The sequence below is a fragment of the Nuphar pumila genome, chromosome 7, assembly GCF_984573655.1.
Source record: "Nuphar pumila chromosome 7, dmNupPumi1.hap1.1, whole genome shotgun sequence".
Taxonomy (NCBI): Eukaryota; Viridiplantae; Streptophyta; class Magnoliopsida; order Nymphaeales; family Nymphaeaceae; genus Nuphar; species Nuphar pumila.
Window position 1 is genome coordinate 129,324,172 of NC_143255.1, and position 19,852 is coordinate 129,344,023.

The following is a 19,852-nucleotide window of genomic DNA, read 5'->3' on the forward strand; positions in this document are numbered from 1 at the left end:
TACTAAAAATGACACCTTATATCTTCTTCAATACAATTATGAAGCAAATCATCTAGGACGACGCAAAAAACAGACAGCGTCCTACCCATTAAAAGAATCGCAAAGAAAACCTGCAAGCTTAAAGCTCCGAGCTACAAAACAACAAGAACTCCATTCCCTCAATGCTCAAAACCAAAGGGAAAAACGAAGAATCTCTGGAGTCATTCAGCAATAACGAATTCGAACGGGAAAAGAAGGAAATAAAAAAACAAAAACAATACCATTATGAAGGAATCGGAACCCTTACCCAAGAGAGACGATTCCCTTGCGCAGAGATAGAGAAGAAGAAGAGTCCGAAGATAAAGAACTTAGTATGTTGGTTGTAATAATATAGCGGGGTGTCGTTCGGATTTGGACCTCGGAAGATCCGCCCGCTCGAGCTTTGACCACGTGACGCAGTGGTCGGGTTGTCTTGGCGTGGTTGCTCCAGTTTGATGCGCCCACCTAATCAGGTAGTTGCAAGTAGGGGCTGGTAAACGAACTGAACGAACCGAGCTTGAAGCGTCCAAGCTTGGCTCATTCCTGTGGCGAGCCTAGCCGAGTTCAAGCTCATAATGAGCACCAATTAAATGAGCGGAGTTCGAACTGATTTATTTATGGAAGAATTGAATTCTCTTTACAGTTGAGAAAAGTAAGATTACAAAAAAAAAACACATGTAAAATATGTATAAAATATATTGGTCAAGCTGAGCCGAGCCAAGTACCTATTGTTTGTATTCAGCTTGCCCAGCCTATTTTATGAGTTTGAACGAGCTCTTTACAAGTCAAACATTAACTGAGCCACGAGAAGCTCAGCTTGTTTCCCAGCCTTAGCTGCAAGGATGACAATTAATTGGATTTTATCAGATATCCAATTGAACTGAGATGCGGTTTTGAGTTTTGCTACCAAATTCGATGGATATCTGTATCTGATTGTGTAAACATTTGAAGATGTTATGAGTTTTTGTTCGTCTGAATCAAATCTGGCTTCCATTCTGATTAGCCAATATCAGATTAGTCTAATACTATGTTTGGCCATATCCAACCGGAAACTAACTGTTTACATCCCAGTTGGGAGTAGTTTTAGGTACTTTTGGATGACTCCAAAACCCAATTCAAAACTGGGTTTTGGGTGTAAACCATGTTTTAAGCTAAAAAACAGCTTTTGGCACCATTTGGGTGGCCCCAAAACCTGGTTTTAGTAACTAGGTTTTGCAAAAACCTAAGAAAATAAAACGGGGTTTTCAACATGGTTTATCTTTTTTTTGAAAAAACAAGATATTATAGTAGTAAAATCATTGCACCATTACAAGATGGGATGAGATATCACTTGCTGACGCAGGTAGAAATAAAAGCAAAATCCCACTGTCGTAATTTAGCGGGTCCAGATGGTTCTGAGAATCATCAGCAGATAACAAGACGAAATGGAAAAAAGCAGATGCATTTGACAATCCCGATGTCCCCCGAGAGACCGGGCCACCGAATGCAGAAATAGGTGCCCGAACAACTAAACATGGTTTATCGATGGGAGGATTTTCCCCCTTTTTTCACCCATTTTTTGAGGGCTCCTCCAACTCAACCATCATCATGCCATTTTTCGGTTGGTGGCCAGTCAGAAATAGCTGAAAATATTTTCCTTTTTTTTCAAATTCATGGCTATCCAACCATTTTTCAACCAGCCACCAACCGGGAAATGGTCGGGCGTCATGGCGTCACCCACACCCAGTGGCACCGTCCTGGCCATTTTCTAGCCAGAAAATCGTCAGCAATTTTCTTTTCTGTTTTTAGCTTCTTCTTCTTTTGGTTTTTGATCGTTCGGCCATTTCCTAGGCAGGTGTGTGACTGGAAAATGTCCAAACTTGTTTTTTTTTCCAGTTTTTGGTATTCCGGCTAGCCACTGGCCAAGAAACTGGCAGTCTTATTTATTTTGTTTTTTGTATTTTTAATGACCAAAAAAACTGAATTGGTAACCCAAATAGGTTAAAAACCTAGTTTTTACAAACTAGGTTTGTCAAAAACTAAGTTTTGTCTGGTAGGAGCAGCTAGTGCACTTCACCTTGTGTTGGAACGTTGAAAGTTCAAATCCCAATGGTACCGTTGTATAACTGGTAGGGGTCTGCCTAACCCAGCTTGCCTTTCAAAAAAAGAACAATTTTTGAGGTAAAACTTGGTTTTCTCAAAACCAAGTTTTGCCCCCTGTCTTACAAACAGGGCCTTATATTGTCAGGAATTGGGTTTGTTTTGAGTATTCAATCCGACCAAATCTTAAGTATTTACATATGGATTAAAAAAAAAACTGATAAAGACGCAGATGACACTAGCTTTTTGACACAACACCGAGATTGGCTGTGGATTAAAAATTATGACAAATCTAGCCGACTGATTTTTGCTGGTGGTTTTGCGCATTGTCATGCACCATGGCCTTTGTAAGTTTTCCCTTGAAAAAAATAGGCGTCGTGCAAGTTATCGCTTAAAAAAAAAAAAATCAAACGCCATGATTTCAACCAAAGAGTTTTAGGGCATGTTTGGAATCCCGGAGTTGGGATGGGCGTTTATGCATTTGGTGTTTTCGAGGCAAAATCTTGGTCAAATGCCCATGGTGGTGGAATCTTGGCACCAGGATATGCATTTGGGATGAGAAGTGAGGCCCTTTCTCCTTTGTAATACAGGATGGATTTGACAGCTATTTACACTAGAGGCGGTAGCTGGCAAAACAGCTGCCACTTTCTCAAATGCATAAACAGACCCTTACTTTTCAGACCACAAACAAAATTGTTAAGAAAAAAAGTAATTTGGCTAGATTTGCTATATTTTTTAGATCTTAGTCAGTTATGGTATTATGCCAAAAATGAGTGTCGTCAGCAGGTCTAATTAGCCAATATGATTAAACCTATGAAATCATGGACTCGAGATTTGAATCTAAGTTTATAAACCAAACAAGAGACTAATCAAATATCTGGTTAGGACCCAAACTTTTCATATGTTAAATATTTAAAAAACAGAGATTTATTGGATTGGTTTATTTAAATCATACTCGGCCCCTTATACAGTACCAATACCTCAATGTTGAATCATACTCTCGGTCTATTCCTGTCTAGTTCTTGTACGACCAAATCATAGGCCTTATAAGGCATTTTTTATCAAACAGGACATCACAAGTTCAAAACCTGCAAGCTTTATCTCTTGGCGCATGGTCAAAGCGGTGTACTCTATGGTGGCTAGAGAGACACCAAGGGTTTTTTCAACAAGAGGCCAACCAATGTGCGGTCAGTGATGGATAGGGAGGTTTCACTTGGATTAACCAGAAAAAAACTACTAGAGTATGAAGTGGTTCAGGTTACATCCAATCAAAGTTGCGACCTACGTACATCAACACAAGTCCAAGTTGGTAGGCCAAACCAGAACCATATTGATTAGACCCAACTAAGGGTGTCAACAAGTGGCACCCAAGTGGGTTCATACCCAAATCGGATCAGGAGGTTTTGGTACCATGTCTTGGTCCAAAACCATGCCCCCAAGTCTTATAAGGACAACATACTAAACCAGACCCAGTAAAATAACAATAATTTTTATTTTTATATTAAAAATTACCAACAAACACATAGATGGAACTAGCTTTTGGGCATAATGTTGAGATTGGGCATGAATTAGAAATATATAAATCAGGCCAATTGATTTTTTCTTTACAGTTTTGTCGCTTGAAAAATTAGGCTTCTACTTTCTAAGTTGTCACATGAAAAATCATGTGTCATGTAAGTTATCGCGTAAGAAACTAAAGCGCCATGGAAGTTGTCTTTGAAAAAAATCAAGCGCCATGTAAGTTGTCACTTGAGAAAACAGATGTCATGATAAAGACCAAAATCTAGAGCTAAAAAGTAAATTGGCCATGTTTGTTATATTTTTTTAGATAAATTGGTCATGTTTGCCATATTATTTTGTTTTGCTGCCATATATGGTATTGTGTCAAAAATTAGGGGGTTCTCCCTAAAATCTCATAAAAATTATAAATCTTAACTTAGGTCAAACATAAGTCTGGTATGAAATTTCGTGAACCATAATCGGCTCCACATTCTAATCAGACATCTGAACCCAATTCATATCCAAACATTCCAATACACAAACTCAACTCATTGAAGGAATAAAACACTGAATATTTCATTTAATTTAAACCCTTTAATGAATGTAAGCAGCAAAGAAACAGGAAACAAAGAGAAATTTGAATAAAAATAATGTATTTATATTCATAAAAACATTCTTGATGGGAAACTATTTATGTAAAGTATTTTTTTATTTCATGTTTTTTTTTTGAAAAAACTCATTTAGGGGCCAACCTTTTGCCATTAATTCTAAATATAAGTCACACGATTGTGAAATTTCAAATATGGCCAAACTTTTCCACAAGGGCTTGCATTTATTATTGTCTTTTAACTGGTTAAATCATAAGTCAAATTACAACAGTGACCTTCATCATTAAAAGCTCACACTGTTTACTTTTTCTTTTTTTACAGAATAAGTAGTTTTCAGTTGTCAAGAGGCAATACAAAAATTGAAAAAGAACTCTTATTTAACAGTTTTCAGGAAAATTATGGCCCATATTTGGAATTTCAGAAACATATTGCCTATATTTGGAATTAGGGGCAAAAAATTGGCTCCTAAATGAAAATTTCTTTTTTTTAAAGTTCAAACTTGTCCTAAAAGAATTGTTTATCCGTGGGGCTGTCAACTTGTTGGGTTTGTGTTAGATCCCTGATCACTTGGGGATGGGTATGAAAAATTCCAACTTGGAGAATATATTCTCGAATCTGACCCAAGTAATATGCAGGACGGCAGTGGCGGAGCCAGGGGTGGGCGGTCGCCCACCCCAAAATTAGAAACCGAAAAAAAAAAATCCAACAAGTGTCAGGTATAATATCAGTAATAGTTTTTTGCACATTATCCAATAATTCTGTTTACCTTATATTTTTACATACATTAGTCTAAAAGAGTCTTTGATTAGCCCATAAATGAATTGATTCGGACCTAAATTCACGCGGGTCTGGACTGTGGTCTGACCTGTATGCAGCCTTAGACTCTCTCTTTCGCCCTCTCTATATGTCTCTCTCCCTCTGCCGCCAAGGCCGAAATAGAACAGGCCAAGACGACCATCTCTCTCTCTGAAACCAATGGCCTGCACCATCAATTTTCGGCGTCTAGATGAAGGGCTGGGAGACCAGAACAGCAACAAGCGGAAGAGATCGGCTGCCGACGATGGTGGTCAGCCCCTCGCCATGGAGATGGATGACCACCCATCTTCGAAGAGGGCGGCCCTCCCTTCCGCCTAGGACCCGAACAGACCCACCTTCGGCAAGCCCACCTACGATGGAGTCATCACTGGGAACTTCTGGCGTTGTCCCTAAGACCCAAAGTCTGCCCACCCAACAAAAAACTTCTGGCTCAGGCACTGCAGGATGGGTCAGGCTTGGGATAGAACTATTGCCAGATATCTGATCCGATCTGTGACTGTCTGTAATTTATGTGTATTTTTTAGTGTAAATATACATTTCAAATACCCTTTCAATAATGAGGTTTGGATTTGGGATCCATTTTCCTGGCGAAATAATCCGGGTTGGGTACCTGCCTACTTATTGTTATTTGGTTGGGCTTGGGTAAACCTAAGCTCAGTTAGTAAATTTGACATACCTTTGTTGTTATCGCTAGCTAGCTGACTCCATAGTCCACGCATATTTCATCATTATTTCCTATAATATTGTATTGTTTGGAGTTTGTAAAGAGCTTTGACTGCAAGAACCACCCGATGAGCTGGGATGAAATCATCAAGTTAGAGTTAGCGATCCAATGGTCCATATTCGAAAGGATTTTCGCTATAGAAAGTAGGGATGCAAATGGGTCGAATCCAGGATGCAGATTCTGCAAATTTTGGCTGTTCCAGATCCTGATTTCCCTTGTATTCCTGATCCGAACCCTTTGCATCCCTAGATAAAAATTCCTTTAGGAATAACAAGCTTATCTTCCCCATGAGTTCACATCAATAGAAACGTTTTAGTGTTTGACCACCGGGTGCAGTAGTACGTCTTAAGAGTTTGGTCCTTCACTTATTAAAGATATGGGAGTCAATAGCTCATGGATTGCTTTAGGACTTTCTCAAACGTCGATAAATCGATTCGATCAGATAAAAACTTGAAAAGAGTCAAGGTATTCCTTAAGCTTTTAGGACTATTGGAGTTGGGGGAAGACACAATGATAGTTGTGTGCTTTTTTTTTTTTATGTTATTGCAAACTTCAAAGGTAGTTAGACAGCGATTCCCAATGCATACACGATCGCAACTCCACTTCTGCTTCTAGTATTGGAGTTTATTCTCCCCTAAGCCTCATGGTGGGAGACGGGTTTCGTAAATTCAAGGATCACAACACTTTTAACCTGCGTAACTCTTATGTGATTCGTCAACAACCTCTACTTAATTTCTAAAAATGACATGCTCCAAGAATAAGATGTAATCTTGTCATAATTCACACTTTGAGAACTTAACATATAACTGATGTTCTTTGAGTGTCTCCAATACAATGGAAAGATAAACCTTGTGTTGATCCTCGTTCTTTGAGTATAAAAAAAGTTGGTGCAGTAGAAGGGTCGGAGCTTTGGCTATTAGGTGTGATCAAGGTTCAATTCCTATGAGTATTAACCCATTGCATTAGTGAGGGCAAGGGATAAGCCCTTACTTAGTCCAAGTTTGGTAATTCCCTTAGAATGAAGGGTTTACCACGGGTTTCCACCGTCCGGACAACGATCATAAGTATGACCGGCTTCAGTGGCGTAGCTAGGATTCATGTGAGGTGGGGGAGGGGGGCAAACAGGGGTGTAGGAAAAAAAACTGGTTTGGTAGTCAGGGGTTCAGGGGCAGCGCCCCCTAAAAAAAATTTGAGATAAAATAAAAAATGGCTACAATTATTAATAAAAATCTATTTCATATGGACAAATCAAACTATTTGCTGCAGTGAGGGCAGCGTTTCGGAAAGCAGGACTAGGCTACACACACAATCTCCAAAAGTGATTTTCCCGTCCTTGAAAAAAAAAAAACAGCTAGACAACGATTATCAATCTCTAAATAAAAATAGGTGGTCTTCTAACAGTCAAAAAGCTGCTGCCATATTCTCTTTATAGACCACATGGTTTGTGACTATTCAAGCTAAAGTGAGACCGAAGGTTCACGTACGTGAAGAGAATGTACTTCGCATCTCTTACTTTTGCTTTTTGCCTCCTCAATTTTTTTTTTTAATAAAAATAAGAGACCACTCTTATGGTTCGGATCTTTGTCACCGATCAAGAGGTGCTACGTTGACCGTACTGCTGTTTTAGTGTTTGTAATGCAAAACCCCACAAGTATTCTTCCCCATAGTTACTAGGAAACGAATCCTAAACCCAGCCCTGGGTTTGGGTCCACCCAAGTATTATTTGGGTAATGCTTATACTAAAAAATTTGGGTTCGGGTCAATTCAGGTATCCAATACAAACCCAACCCATTGACAACTCTACATAACATAATGCCTCTTTCCCCTTTATTTTTGTAAACGAGTCATTATTTACCTTTTTTGGGAAGCCTTAATGCCTTACTATATTTTTCTGATATTGCAGGTATTTAGGCTTTGAGCTCAAGCTTAATCCATGTTCAACTTTAGGCCTGACCTCGACAAACATTTAAGGGCCAGGGAACAAATTTGATTGGATTTTGTCTATGCGGGTCAAGTCCAGGTCTGAGTTGGGATGACCCAGGTCCAAACATAGGCAAAAGAAATTCTGCATGGTTGGATATTGGACAATTGTATTCTAAAGCCTACTCATACTAGGGAATGTTTCCTCTCTCTCTCTCTCTCTCTCTCTCTCTCTCTCTCTCTCTTTCTTTCTCGCGCGCGCACGCATGCGCGCTCAATTTCATAGGAAAGAGCATGAAACAAACACCCCCTGTAGTCAAGCTAACAATGCAAGAAAAATACTGAAGTCAAAACATATTTTGTCTCGTATTCTCCATATATCATAATAATATTACAATTTTAGGTAGTTTACTTTTGATTTTTACATATTTATTTTATTTTCTTATGGTTTTTTGAAATAGTATACACCATTCTAAAAAAATAGTGTAAACCTTGAGTTTTTTTTTATCATATGTTCTCTAGAAAACAAAAATTCAAGTTTATCATGAGATTTTCCTTTGCCAAGAAAATCCCAAAAACCACAATTGTGGCCATGGTTCCATTTCGAAAGGAGAAAACCCTATATGCAAATAAACATCACGTTTTTTGTCATTTAGTTACTGATTGCTTGCTATTACATGCCAAGTTCATGAACTTCATTGTTTATGCTACTACGCCGATGTTAGGTGGGACCAAGATCATAAATTCCAATGTTTCTATTATTGTTGAAAGCGTTGGAGTTCATGAACTTGGCCTTATAAATATCATTACAAGGGTCAAGACCTATGTAACAAAAATCAATAAACAATTTGAAAATATCACAATTTTTATGGTGATATTTTCATACACCAGTATAATCTCAAAAGTATGCCTACTTTGAAAGTTGGAGGTATTAATGTGATATGACTGCAACCAAAAAACAAAATTGTCAGCATTTTACATTTTTCCTTTACGTTTTTTTCTCTGTTTTATAATTTAATGTTTTTTTATTTGCCTATATTTCTCAATTTTCTAAAACAAAGAAATTTTAATTTATCACGTGATCTTCTCTTGCAGAGAAAATCCCGAAACTGAGATCATGACCTTGGTCAATTTTGTGATTTCTTTTTTTATGAAGAACGGGAAACCACCCCCAAGATCAGAGACTTAGTTACTCTGGCTATGCCTGCAATACTTACGGTCACTTTTTCGATAGTGTAAACCCGTGGTGCACCCCTTGCCCCAAGAGAATCACCTTGCTTGAGCAAGAGCAAGGGGCACAGTGCCCTTGCCCTTTCTTACTTGTGGTCCTATGTTTTAACGAATAAAGTCAATTAACAATCAAATGTTTGTAGATGGATATCACTTGGTCATTGGCACCCAGCAATGTCTTGCTTTTCCTACCAAACTTAACCACATTTTTTGTAGGTCTCACCATTCAACATCAATCGTGGGTCCATGCCGCTGGACCCAATTTCTAAATGCTATGTGTATTCCCTGTCAAATTTGAAAAATCTAAAAAATCTAACATCCATGTCAAATTTCTAAATGGATCATCTATGGGTGCATCACATTAAGGTCTGGTACAAATTTCAGATAATATTTCATTAAAAAATGCTATGTGTATTCCGTCATTTAAATTCAATCTCATATCTCTTAGTGAGTTGAGTAAGTTCTTAAATTGCTCAGTTACATTCTTTCCTAACTCTTGCATTATTCAGGGCCTTGCATCAAAAATAAAGATTGGAGCAGTTAAAGAAAAAGATGGGTTGTACATGCGAGATGTCTCACAACCTGATGTTGCATCCCTAACTTCTCCTATGGACCGTTCTACTATATGACATCAACATCATGGTCACCCTTCATCAAATCGTATGAAAACTTTTATGAAATATGACTCAAATCATTGCTGAAAATTTATGTCATTGTGATATGTGTCATTAATCTAAACAAACTAGATTGTTGTTTAGTTCTAGTGAAATTTCTACTTTCAATATTTTTTATTTGGTTTATGTTGATATTTGAGGACCTTATTCTCAAAGTTTCTTAAGCAGAGCTCATTAATTTCTTACCCCAACAATTGCAACGCCCCAATTTTTGAAACCAAAAATTTTAGAATTCTTTTTTTAAAATCTGAATTCCTTTACACAATTTTTTAGAACACAGCGAAAACTCTTCTTAGATTCGGTTCAAACCTTGGGCGGGTTACAATTACCAACACACACTTGAAAGACTAGGATAATTAAATTAAATCATTAATTAAATTATAATAGATCTAATACGAGTCTTTCAAACATCAGAGTTTACAGAACTAAAAAAAAATAGAGTAAATAAAATCATTTAGTCCCTCAAACAAGCCTAAAGAAATGAGACTCTCTTGACACTACCTCGAGCCTCGTGTCATCACCTTATAACTTATTCATTACCTGAAATATTAAAATGTGGGTGTGTTAGCCACAACCCCAATAGGAAAATACCCTACACACAACCAAGTAAAGAATACAAGTTCATAAAACATACATATTTCCCAATACACTCAATCATAGCATGTCATAGCATATAAACCCAATACAATTAATTATTACAACACTAATAATTTAATCATGCAAGATTTTGTAATAATTCAATCTTACCACAGAGTGATGTATCTGCATAATCATTAGTTAATAAACAACAATCAAATGGTTTATGTATGCCAACATATGTAGGAATGAAAATTTTCACACGACATGCATACAAATTTATGCCAACATTCAATAAACCATTTAACCACTAGTGAACATAATCTAATGCATTGTTTTTTTTCTTTCCTGAAGGGTATATACTCAGGACCTAATCCTGACTCAGCAATCAGATGAGGGTTTATTATGCTATGTATTTTAATTAACCCATTGATTCGAAGAGCCAGACCAAACATCCACTGAAGCGGTCTTTAACTAAGAGAGCAACTTAACAGTGGTCCAGAGATTCAATTTCTACTCTGCAAAGTGTGACTGTCTATCTAGGATAAATTGATAGCCTCAGCCCCTATACCAACGACTGGGATCCCAAGAGGTGTCCATGCTCTTAAAATATGTCAGTCGACGAGTGTACCTCCTACCCTCTCCAAGGTAGGTCACTGAAACAAATGAGTTATTCAGTGTTATTTATATTGGGTTCAATTACAACACTGGGTGCATTCAACATCAGGTTCAATAACCCCAAGCTCCACTAAGGGCAACTCAACAAATCACGGCCTCACAAGGCATGAACTCGCACCACCTACAGTCAGTGAGGTATCCTAATATAGCTCATTTGAACCCAACTCAAGTTACCTATTCAATTTAAAGAGTATCTCAAGGTACATAATTACATTAAAGAGCACCCAAGAGTATCTAAAGGTACGTACTCAACTTAAAAATCACCCAAGAGTCCAGTTAGAGTGTGTGTGTGTATATGAGCATGTATAACACAACCAAACTTGGTACTCACGAGCACCCCAATACTTCTACCGAACATGACTCGCATTCGAGCCCCATGTATACATGCTTTACATGATTTATCACATATCACATTCCAAGATGCATGAGACTCATTTCAATTTAGCATGAACCATAAATTTTATAGAATAACACATGCATGATCATGCATACCCTATGGTCGAATTATCATGCTTAATTCTCATGTTTAATATGAAGTCTCATATGCTATCATCCCAAAATAATTCACATATACATACAACATATTAATAACAAATTTTACATTAACATATGTATGATTAACATCTTATATCAAAATCAAACACATGACTTTATAAACATAATTTTACAAGTCAAGATATTATCTAAAATCAAGAACTGTATAATATCAGAATTTGCATGTTGTTCAAGGGTTTGAGAGACCATAAAAAAGAACATATATAACTCTAGAAAAATTCATTGTCATGTCAGAGGATATTATCTTTTTATTTCAAGTAGTAGATCTAAAAAACACTACTTTGTTTGCCTTTGAAAATTCACATACCCAAAACAGTTTTTTTGTTCTAGACATAACCTGCTTGAATCTAGCATCCCAAAGAAGCAGTCACCAGCCCAATCCAAAGGGGATTTCATCCTACCAATTTTTTTGGTGAAATGTATGCTTGTTAGCTTTTAGAATAATATAAGTTTGTCAAAAAACTCTTTTATATGAATTTTCTAGGTTTTATGGACCGAACTCTGCCTAAGACAGTTTAAGATCTAGGTTTTCTGCAAAATCTTGAATCTTTCCTGACTTGTGTGAGCCTTTGAGATTTATAAAAAATGAAACATATTTTTCTTTAATTTTTCTCAGATCTATTAATACGATGTGAATGGCATATCCAAAAATCAGTCATTAACTTGAAACCATTGATTTATTAGATTTTTTGCAAAATCGACTGTCAAGAATCGCTCTGCACGCAGGACAAAATTTCTCTCTTGGGTTACAGTAGCCATAACCCTAACTTTCGTACAACAATAAAGCCCAATATTTTTTTGAGAAACCTCCCAGATGTCTAAAAGGCCTTCAGAAAATGGTTTGGCCATTCATAATTTGATTTTAAAGGTAGAATTATTTTACTACGATGGATCTGTAAAAAAAATCAAGAAAACATAAAAAATATAATATAAATCATGAAAAAAACAAGAAAACTCAAGCCTCATGATAGAATAACAGTTTTTAATCATGCATCAACCCATGAATAATATTTAAACATCATCTATAGTCATAAAGAGATGTCATATGATCATTATGCATGCCTGAGAATCAAAAAAATCTAAAAAAATCATGATTTTTGCACAAAATAACAAGTTTAAGATGCTAGTCTGTGAAAACACCATGAAACACATAAAATAAATTTGCAAAGACATGATTCATAATGTAAACACACACAAGAAATCAAATATACATTCATTCATGCTGGAAACAAAGATTTAACCATTTAAAATTACGTAAGAACACAAAACTATGTGTTTTGAGTTATCTGATTCTCTCATTTAGCCGTCCGGGCATGGATTTACCAAAAATAATTTTATAAATCTGTTTTAAAGCATGATAATAGATTAAAAACACTTTCAAAACCTTTTTCTAACCTATTCCAGATCTGATCTACCATGGATCAACCCGTAGAATCAGCAAGATGCACTATTTATGTGTTTACATTCGATCTATGCTATGCGTAGGATGAATCCTACCTTAATTGAGTTTTCAAACATACATCAACCTTCGTCTCCCATCTTAGAACCTTAGAGGAGCCTCATTGGCTGTTGAAAAATCTACAAGAAGGAAGAAAGAAATAAGAGGAGGAAGAAAAAGAAAAGTTTTAATGAGAATTGAAGACGGAAAGAGAACTAACCGTTTTAATCCTCTTCATGAGGGCCTCTATTTATAGATAGACTTAGGCATGAGTCTCATCTTTAATATAAGAGGTTAATATCTATTAATTTTATTTATTAATAAACTAAATAAATAAATAATATATGGATCTTAATTTATTAGATTTTGAAACTACTTAAGCTATAAAAGAAAAGTGAAGACTTCTTACCCTGACTTGGGCTTTAGTGAGATGGTAACCTTACAGAAGGTCTACATACCCAAAGACTAAACAAAATTTGATGTTTAAATAGTCAATTCGATATCCCTTAAAACGTATATCATCATGATGGTCTTAGATTTAATTATATGCACACGAATTGGCAAAAAAAATTAGCCGATGCCGAAAAATGTTAATTTTCGACCTATAATTTGGCATGAACTTTGATCGATTATAAAATACTCAAATCAACACAAATTCAGACATGTCGATAGTCGATTTTGATGCCCTCAAAATGAGGAACATCAAGATCAACTCTGATTTAATAAATGCACCACTGATCGACCAAAATTTTTGCCAAAATAATAATGATGTTAATCAAAGCATCTGACCCTATGGGTCCATTCCAATGAAATTAGATTCAAATCCACATTTGATCCAAACTCAGGTTTAGAACCGAACCTAACTCATCCAAGATCTAAATAACAGTGAGTCACTCCTGAACCCCTGTGAGTCTCCCTAACCGTACCTGGCACCCACTGGGTTGGGCGTGACCCCTTAGAGGCTCTCATGGACCCTAGTTTGAGTCCAAAACATTACTTAGTCAACTTAAACTCTCGAAATTCGCTTGAATTAAAAATCAATTTTAACCAAAATTTATAGGTTCAACTAAATCAAAGTCGCAGATGTTACAATAATAGTAGATGATTTTTCTCGCTGTGTATGGATTTATCTGATACGATAGAAAAGTGAAGTGAAATACTTTATTCATTTTTTTTTCATATGGTCAAAAATTCGTTTCAACGTCAGGTTAAGTCCACTAGATCTGACAATGGCTCTGAATTTTTCTCTCATGAAGTACAAAGTTTTTTTGAAAATAATAGAGTATATCATCAATATAGTTGTGTGTACACACCCCAACAAAATGGTGTATTTGAGCGAAAATATAGACATTTGTTGAAAGTGGCACGATCTCTAATGTTTCAAGCTAATCTACTGTTCAAATTTTGAAGAGATTGTGTTCTAACAACTACCTACTTAATAAATAAAACCTATACTCCTCAACTTGAAGGAAAAACATGATATGGGATTTCATTCAATCAAAAACCAACATATAAACACCTTAAAGTTTTTTGATGCCTGTGTTATGCTACTAACACGGATCAAAGTAAATCTAAATTTGATCCAAGAGCTAAGAGATGCATTTTTATTGGTTATTTATTCACGCAAAAAACATATAAAGTTTATGATTTAGAATCTTTTAAGTGTTTTACAAGTCATGATATCATTTTTCATGAATCTATATTTTCATTTCATATGATAAATGAGGGTGATAATGATGTGATGTTGACAATCCTTTTGCCGTCTATTGAAGTTTAACCTATCCATCGTGAAACCTCATCACCTAAGATCTAGTCAAGAAAAACAAGCATATGTTATGTTGAGAAATTTTTACTGTACATCCACTCAATATGAACCTGCTCCATTCATCTCTTCCAACAAGGAATCAAAAGGTACAAGATTTTTGTTGGTTAATTGTCTCTTTCTATAAGTTCTCTCCATCACATCAAAAATTCTTGCTAGTCATCTCTTCTATATACAAACCTCAATCGTTCCATCAGGTTGTTCAAGACACTTACTAGCGTGTTGCCATGAGTGCGGAAATACAAGCTTTGGAAGAGAACAATACCTGATTTGTTACTCCTCTTTCAGATTGAGTAAAACCTACGGGATATAAATGGATTTATAAGGCAAATTCGATGGGTCTATTAAGCGATACAAAACCAAATTAATAGCCAAAGATTAATCTCAACATGAGGGATTAGACTACCATAAAACTTTTGCTCCAATTGCCAAGTTGGTTTCAGTTAGATGTCTTCTTGTCATTACTGTTGTGAAAAACTGAACCCTCCATCAAATGAATGTCCATAATGCTTTCTTACATAGAGATTTGGATGAAGAAGTTTACATGAAAATGCAGCCTAGGATTGGCACACATGCAGAGAATATGGTATATGAACTCAACAAGTCTCTTTATGGTCGCATATAGGCTTCCAAAAATTGGTTTTCAAACTTTTTGACCACATTAATTCAATATGGTTTTATCCAATCCAAGGCAGACTATTCTTTATTCACATATTTCAAGAATAATGCATTTATGGCCATTTTAGTATGGATGATCTAGTGATTGCTGAAGACGATGAAGCTACCATTGATGAGCTAAAAGATTATTTAAGAATTTTCGTATGAAAGACTTTGGTCCACTGAAATATTTTTGGGGTATAGAGGTCTCTAGATAAAAAAATAGGATATGTCTAACCCAAAGAAAGTATGCCATGGACATTCTAAATGAAACATGATTGTTAGAGGCTAAGCCAATAGATTTTCCAATGGATCAGAAGTTGTCCTTGACTTCTTCTGATGGAGTGGAGCTTCGAGATTCGTCTTCATATCGTAGGTTAGTTGGGCGTCTAATATACTTAACCATCACTAGTTCGGATATCATGTATGTAGTTCATATCTTTAGCAAATTTATCTAGTCACCAAGGAAACCTCATCTAGAAGTTGCCCTACGAGTGATACATTACTTGAAGAAAAGCCCAGGTTAAGGTACTGTCCTTTCAGCTACAGTGACTCCAAATGGGTAGGGTGTTCAGAGCTTAAAAGTCAGTCACTGTTTATAGCATATTTTTGGGTAAAAGTCCAATATCATGGAAGACCAAGATGCAAAACTCGGTTTCAAGATCATCTGCAGAAGCAAAATATTGTGCTATGGCAAATGCAACTTGTGAGATAGTGTGGTTGAAATATCTTCTTAATGATCTTCATATGTCTGATAATCAAGCAACAATATATATTGCAGCAAATTTGGTATTTCACGAAAGAACAAAATATGTTGACATCGATTGTTACTTGGTCCAATAAAAGCTCACAGATGGAATGATTAGAACTGTGTATGTTTAGTCGAAAAATCAAGTTGCAGATTTCCTCACAAAGGCATTAGGAAAATAACAATTTACAACGTTGGTAAGCAAACTGGGAGTGTTGGATCTCCACTCTCTAGGTTGAGAGGGATTGTTGAGATAACGATAAGAAAGGTCATGTTTATTCTTTTGTTATCTTCAACTCTTCAACAACAATGTCTTCATTCAATGTATGTTTGTACATTAGGAAGAATTGTTAGTAACACATCCTTAAAATCTAGAAATCAGTTTTTAGTATTATTTCTTTTCTTGTAATTCTGAACCCACGCAATATGGGATCTATTTATACCTGTTGTATCTCATGAAGATATATGAGTGAAAAGTCTCTTTTTCTGTGTGAGTTCCTTATTTCTGCTGCTTTGTTCTCTCATCTATATATATATATATATATATATATATATATATATATATATATGTGTGTGTGTGTGTGTGAGAGAGAGAGAGAGAGCTAAACATATTAGGACTCTTTTTCTCATTTTCCCCCATTAGGCCCCATAGTTTGAAGTATTTTGTGATAGATATGAAGTGTTAGATGTGTTTAACATGTTCGACTTAGTGGGAATTGACTCTTTGATCATGTTTTTTGACAAAAAAAAATATTTGTATGAGTCAAAAAAATTGATGCCTTCGTAGCCATTAGTTTTGTATTACCGAAAAACCATGTATACAAGTCAAATTTCGGTGATCCAAAAGTCGATTCTCACTAAAAAAAAATCCTATAGATCACATATATGGTGTTAGATGTGAGAAAAAACACAAAAAACTACGGGTTTTGAAGGGGCCTAATGGGGCAGAGCAAGAAAATGAGGCAACACCTAGGGGTGGCAAAATCTGACATGACCCGCCAACTCGCTTCTTAGGCGGGTTTGGGTTTGGCTTAAACGGGTTCGTGTCGTAAACAGGTCGACCCGCCTAACCCGTTTATTAAACAGGTCGGGTAATAAACGGGCAGGTCAACCCGCTTACCCGACCTGCCAACCCACCCTCCAACCCCTTTACCCGACACTGACCCGCTCGCCAACCCGACCTAACACATTTATTAAACAGGTTAATCGTGTCGTGTCGGGTTACCCATTTAATAAATGGGTCGGGTTCGTGTTTGCCAGAGTCGATCCATTTAATAAACGGGTGGGGTTCGTGTTGAGGTATGCTGACCCGCCAACCCACCGACACAACCCGCCAACCCGACCTGATTGCCACCCCTAGCAACACCAATGCATGTTATTGAAGGGGTGTTAATATATATATATATAGTCACTATAATATGAGAACTAAAAATATGGGCATTTTCAACACTTTTTTGCAAATCCAACTATGTGGATGTGCTAGGCATTGTGAATTTGCTAGGAATCAACTATTGGAGTGTGTAATTTTGATGAAAAAGAGCAATTTTTGAGTGCTAGATAATTTATGAAGATTATGAGCTATTGATTTTAAAACCTTAAAAAAATCTTGTTTATGCATTCAAATTGGATGATTCAAGAGCAGTCTCTTATAAAACCAAGGACATAGACCACATCCTTATGGCTAGATTCAAGAGAAAAAAAACTAAAAAATCATGAAAATAGTGGTTCACACATTAGTTCTGATATTCTAGTAATTATAAGTACATGTGTGTGTGTTGGGGGGAAGCCCCTTTATGTATTTATTATCTTTTATTACATCTAACATTATATGTGTGATGTACATGTTATGGTAATAGGAACCAACTTTTGGATCTCCAAAACCCGATCTATTAAAAAATTTTGTTCAGTGATGCATAAATCAATAGCTGCAAGTGCATCTTTCTTTCTTTTTATTTATAATGAACATGCTTTTTATCCAAAAACACAAAAAAAGTCACCCTTTATATGTCGCAAAGTTAGGTTCATGAGTGTCAAATGAACGGATACACATGCAGCATTAATTCCCATCAACGTCATGATAGATAAAAGCAAGGACCACCCAGTATCGCCAATCAACTATCGTGATCATAGTGGTCACACCCAAAAAAACTCAAGTAAATACAACTGTTTCAATCAAATCCAAACACGTGTATTAGTTTTTCATTTTTTTAAATCACGCAGGAGGGCGAGCTCATTAAGGATATCTTAGCTACCTGGCCTGTCATATACGTGGGCCGGGTCGCCCCGCAGGCTACCGGGCCGACTCGACGAGCTCAAGTTATTTATTAATTTTTAGTAATATTAAAATTAAAAAAAATTATATGGGAACTTGTTAATTATTTATTATTTACCTAATTAGTTGAGTTTTGGTTGGGTTGGGTTGAACCAAGCCCGACCCGCTTCACATTAGCTCATTGGGCCAATGGCTGGGTCATGGGTTGCTCTTCAAACCCAAGCCCGTTAAGAACTTGGCCAAGGCTGGACCCGTTAGTAAATGTGTCAGGCCATCTCTGGGCTGGCCCGGCCCGGCCCGGCCCCATGCTCACCCATACGGGCTCAAAGGATCAATAAATCATAAAAAGGGCATCAGTTTTTTTTAATGATGAAGGAACCCTCATCGTGAACCATGTCACTTCATGGACCTGCCTTTTTTTGAGATAAAACTTGGGATTGAGGACCAATGTTGTCAGTATCAGCCTGTATCGGCATCGTATTGGCAGAAAGTCGATATGATATTGAATCGGTTATTTGTAATAAATATAAAAATTGTTTAAAATTAAAATTTTAAATATTTTTTATATTATTTTAATGGGTTTAACATGTGTGACTTTCTTATTGACACAAAATATTTTTTAATTAATTTTTAGCAGATTTAGAACGATTTGAGAATCGGGTATCAGCTGATTCACCAGAATCGTTGGTCAAACGATTGAAAGCCGATACCGATACTGACAACATTGTTGAGGACACAACCACCCAGCCTTACGTGCTCCAATGCGTCAGATGCAAACTTCAAGATAAAGACAACAAGCAACAAGTTATATTAACTTGTATGAATAAAGGAGAAAACCAGACACTTGCTATAATGACAACAGTTCAAAACGGCAACCATTTGTTTGGCTGTGGAAATTCTTGTGGGATTTAAAAAAAATAAATTTATCTTTTGGATTTTAGTGTATCAAAAAGTATTGACAGAATAATTGAACAATAAAATGAAATGTAACATATGAGAAATGAGAAATCCATGAGAACTGAACATATTAGCCCCCTTTTTCTCGTTATGTTCCATTAGGCCCCATAGTTTGAAGTATTTTGTGAATATCTGAACCGTTAGATGTGTTTAACATGCTCGATTTAGTGGGAATCGACTCTTGGATCATGTTTTCTCCGTGAAAAAAAAGTATTTTTATGAGCTAGAAAAATGATGCCTTCATAGCCACTGATTTTGGATCACCCAAAACCCCTGTATACAGGTCAGATTCTGGTGATCCAAAAGTAGGTTCCTACTAAACAAAACGTATAGATCACATATATGGTGTTAGATGTGAGAAAAAACACAAAAAACTACTATTTTTTAAAGAGCCCAATGGTACAGCACCAGCTCATGTTATTGAAGGGGCCTAAGATTTTTTAAGGGGCATTGGTCTCTCTCTCTCTCTCTCTCTCTCTCTATATATATATATATATATATATATATATATATGTATATATATGGCGGGGTGTTAATCTTTCCTGCAATCGATTTAACAAAACCCTCTATTTTTTTTATT